The following is a 5,336-nucleotide window of genomic DNA, read 5'->3' as shown; positions in this document are numbered from 1 at the left end:
TTGTTTTTGCTTAAAAGGATTATTGAATGAGGAGATAGAAGGAATCTAAGCAGATCTTTTATAGATAGTATAAAATAAGCAAAATAAGATTGCAAAAGTGGAGAATGAAGAGGACTATTTTACTATTCTTCTCTCCATTTTTCCTTGTTTTAAGAAAGGGGGGGAGGGGGGGGGGGGGGGGGGGGGGGGGGGGATAAAAGGTCCATTCATGAGTTCTTTTTTTAAAATGATCAAAATCTCATATAGCATACTAAATTTTTATTTCTCACTTAATGTTCATGGTATAAGATTGCCACAAATTTGTGCTTTTAAGAATATGAACTTTGTAAAATGAGTACATAATTTTGAAAAAGTAATGCATACTTTTTTATTATTCATGGTTGCAAAAATGCTAGCCAGGTTTATTACATCAAGTAGGGGAAAATTATTTCTTTATGGCTTGTAGGGAAGTAGAACCTTTCTATATTTAGGGTTCCTAGCCTCAAGTACTATATTTCTCTTACAAGAATCTAAGGATGATAACCAAATACATCGATATACGAGGTATTATTTAGTTTCTTTATTGTCCTAACATAGGTGGACATATACAACTAGCTTCCTTAATTAGCCCATTAAGTTTTAGTTTATTTCACACCTTTAGTATATGCATACAAACATAGTAGCATACAATCTCCAACTAGCTTCCTTGATTAGCTCATTAAGTATTGGTTTATTTCACACCTTTAGTATATGTGTACAATCTCCAAATGCTTTTTTTTATTGAAAGTAGTGAATAAAATTTAATCTATCAATGGCCATGGACATGTCCACTCTAGGACATACAACCTTGCCTTAAACTAACTAAGCCAAAATCTACCCATAAACTTGGCTAAGAATCTACCCATCAACCTAGGCCTCCTCCATCCATCCCTTGACTAGTTTGGAGGACTTTTGGACCACTTTCGAGCTCACAAGGCACTAATCCCATCCTAAATCCTATGAAAGTTTACTTAGAGACTTGCAAGTTATAACCGTTCTTAGGCAATTAGTCACATCTTGCAAAGAGACCTCTCATCTCAATGAGCCCTATCCAAGAACTTGAGATGACTTATGGGAGTGCTAGCACAATGCTTGGAAATAGGTGTCTTTGATCCCCATACCATCTATATAGATATCTTTTACCAATAATTACTCTCTAAACCACAATCAAGTCAACTAATGACTAAGTATACTTTCCCTAATTAAATGAAAATACAATGTCCAAATAGTCATTTGAAAGTAAGTTCTTTTCTATTATATTAATATACAACTTAAACAAGTACAACTCAAACGATAATAAATCATGATCAATTGCATCATACATTATCCAATAGATAGGGTTTAATAATGATTATAGTAAACTAAGTTTTCCTCTTGGGGATTTCGAGGTATGGTAAAGTTTACCTATAAATTAATTTTCACTGAAAAGAGCCAAATCCAATATATTTTTTGCAAGGATATAGGTCTATTTGTTTATGACAATTTTAAGTTGGTTATCATTGAATTTTATGACACTATTTAACTAATAATAATTGAATAGCAATAGCTTATTAATTTTCTAGATGCATGATAATGATTTATCAATTTCTTGGGTGAGACGTTAAAAACTACTAATCTCGACTCTAAGAAAGTCTAAAATTTTAGTAGGTAGTTTAGAGTTACTGGTGGAATTATTAAATAGTGCTATGTGTAGCTAATTTGGGACTATTTTCGAGGCATGCAGAGAAGTGATTACAACATTGGTTAGCTCTAATGGTTAAAGTAAATAATTCATTTGGGATACTCTAAAAATCATGGAAACTACTAATCTCAACTCTCAAAAAGCTTGGAATTTTAGTGGATAGTTCAGAGTAGCAATGGAATTATCGAGTAGTGCCCAATAGTGCTAGAGGTAGCTAATTTGGGGCATGTGGAGAAGTGATTACAACATTGGTTAGCTTTGTAAACTGAGATAAATTAAGCCTAATATCATCCCGAATTTGAGCTCAAATGCTTCTCTAGCTTAAGATAGTGTGGAGGTCAAACTAGCCTCACAAGATGTGCTAGTTTCGAGTTAAGAATGATGTTTCAAGGCTAGAATGAGACTATGAAAGGATGTGGAATCTTGTCTTTAAGGTCGTAGATTAGCTTAGAATTAATTTAACTAATTAGAACCACTATCTAAAAGCCATGGATGGCCACAATTAGTGGTGTCATGCAGGGACCTGAGAGGAGAGAGAAAGAGAAGAGAGAAATACTAAAAATGGAGAGAGAAAGACAATAAAGAATGAGAGAGATAGCTGGCAACCATGAAAAGACAGAAGGAGCTAGTGAGGGGAAAAAGTTGTCTTATTGTGTAAAAAATATGATGTCTTGTACATATGTCCTTTGCTCCTTTCATATGCCCCTATCCACTCTCTTACATTCTATCCCTACTCGAATGTTTGCCCTCAAAAACAAGCTCCAAGACGTATTACAATGTATGAAATAGGAATAGGATAGAGTACTACTTTGGTACAATGGAAAATCACATAGACCAAGTAAACATCCAAATAGGATGATAGATCTGAGATTTTGGCCACCATAGCTTCATGAAAGGCACCTGCAGATAATGACAACAAGCTGTCTAATACATCACCCTGTTGGAGTAAATCTAATACAAATTTTTGTAGAAAATTCCGATCAAGGCATGCTACACATCAAAACGGAGCTCTTGGTGAGTGCTTTCAGCCTATGTTGGTTGGGTTTTGCTGTCCAGTGTTCAGAGTAAAATCTGGTGTAAAACAGTGAGCTATCTGCAATCTTCCTTGTACTAAAATAGGGCCATAGATGACCAATATTCAGCCAAAAGAGCTTAACAAAGAGAAGAAATTGTCTGCAAGATGGATGCTGGTCTAAATGAGGTCCCCAAGCAATCCATTAACCTCCTAGATCAAAAGGTATTCCGACATAATGATTGTCCAAGAGAAGAGAATGGCCATCAACCACATACTCTGGTCCACTTGGATCAAATGGATACAAGGAAGTATCCCCATAGTCAAGTCCATAATCTCCTGGATCATAGGGAAACACAATGCTATCTTCATCTTCATGTATACCCACATCATGTGTTACCTCATCATCAAACACATACCAATCATTGTAACCATAATCAAGGTACTCATAAAATGCATTCAATGGCTGCTGTAAACCTTGATGAAGTGTAAACTAATGCTCAATAAAATGCATTCAATGGCTGCTGTAAACCTTGATGAAGTGTAAACCAATGCTCAATAAGATCATCATGAGGTTGCTCCAAGACTCCAAAACCTTTAGCATAACCATCTACATATGTGAGTGCCTCATGTGATTCTTCAACTAATAGGTCACCAGCTTGTACATCTAGCTTTTCATTGTCCCCTTGTACATCTTCTTGGTCATTATCCTTGTCTAGTTCATCTTCTTGCTGATCATGTTGCTCATTATCCCCTTCTTGGTCATTGTCTAGCTCAACTCCATCATAACATGGTATCGAGTATTCATGCTGTCGACCCCTAGGGTAAAGTGTTGCTGGCCAAAATCATTTAGTAGGATCCCATAAAATCTGCAATATCTTTGTTATCAGATCATGAACAAAGGGTTTAAACCTCTGGTTTGTTTGCAGTATTTCCCTCAATTTTAGCACAATGCCCTCTGTAGCAAAAGTCTTGCAGCCGACATGATCTGTAATCCCTCCCTGAAAGACAGCGAGGATAGTCTGAGCAACAATAAGTTGAGCATCTTTGGAGTTAGTTTCCAGCAAGGCAAGTAATGGAGGTATGCATCCCTCATCTGGCACCTTCACTCTCCACTCATCTTCCTGACATAATACCCTGAATATGCCTGCAATATTAATTTTTGCAGCCATTGTTCCTAACTTGGCTAATGCTACAAGCAAGGGAATAGCTTGAGTGTGAACACCAATGGCAATCCTGGCTTCCATTGTAGTCCTTGCAAGCTCAAGAATATGCCTAGTAATAGTTTTTTTCTCATTGGGAGTCGACACATTTTCCCTTAAATTCTCAATGCTTTGAACAAAATTTGATGCAAATTTGTCTAGATCATCCATATTTTGTATCACCCTCCGAAACATGATTTCATAAAATTGTGTAGAGCTTACTTTTACTTGTCTGAAGCAACACCTAATTCAATGTATGCAGCAGCTGTTGCTTCAATTATTGAATATCAAATGGGCTCAGTCTCTAGCAATCTTGTATATCCTTTCTGAGCTGCTATTGTACAATCACCGAAAAACCCTCACAAGTTATGCCAGAACATAGACCTCATGGCATTCTTTACAACAAGCTGTCTCAGCACAGGCAAAGGTCCTCAACTAACAGTTCAGTTGTTGCCTCTCATCCTTTACTAGTCAGACCACAAATAATCACATTGCCAATGGAAATTGATCCCTGTAAAATTATCACCTGGAGACCATACAAACTGATTGATCTTATTCAGCACTGCCTTCTTCTTTAAGTAAGCTAGAATTGCATCTAGCTTCCCTCCAATCCACAGCTCATTGATTAGGCCTTTGTATCACTTCATAGAAGTATGAAACCTCAGATGTTACTGATTGATATACAAGATAGTAGTGTTTGCAATCGTGTGTCATAGTGTAAGGATCCATATTGCTTGCTCCTCGTAGGACTCCATGGAGTTGTCGAAAGCCAGAGGACTGAGATGGTCCTGAATTCACAGAAACAGATAGCTGAATTGTTCACCAGGGCTTTAATGAGCAGCAGGAAAAAGTAAAACTCGTCCTCATCTGGTTCATGATCAGTCTGCTCCCAAGTATGTTTCCTGTACAGTACTGTGTGTGTCTGAAATTGTGTATTTCTTTTGATAGAAAGCCCAACACTCTAGCAACCAACAGATAGCCTCCTGAGCAGTTACAAGAACCTGCTCATGGCTGCAGATTTGCAGCAGAGTTTGATTTCTTATGCTGCTGTTGCTAAACAAGCATGCTGAATATGCAAAACCTCCTTAACCACTCAACTATCCAAGCCCTGTAGTAAATTTAGTTCATCATTGCTTGGCTTCTGCTGGTGCCACGGCTGAAACTGGGAGGCTTCAACCTCATCAGCCTAAACACTTGAAAAGCCTGAAGAGGAGAGGACTCTGTTTCTGTTGTAATGGAACCTGCTGCCTGTTAAGCATTTGATGACTTATCTATGAGTTTAGTGCGTCAATGCTTGGGATAAGATGAAGGTAGATACATAGATATGTACCACCCAAGCTCTGAATCAATACTACCCAAGTTCTCATTGCCACTACCAATACTTGAGTGACTCTTCAACTAATACCTGAGTAACTTAAGAAGG

Source organism: Lygodium microphyllum, chromosome 19 (assembly GCF_053477565.2).
Source record: "Lygodium microphyllum isolate KBCC chromosome 19, Lygodium_microphyllum_v1.1.10, whole genome shotgun sequence".
NCBI classification, from domain to species: Eukaryota; Viridiplantae; Streptophyta; class Polypodiopsida; order Schizaeales; family Lygodiaceae; genus Lygodium; species Lygodium microphyllum.
The sequence above is the reverse complement of the archived record's forward strand: the minus strand, read 5'-3'. Positions refer to the sequence as shown.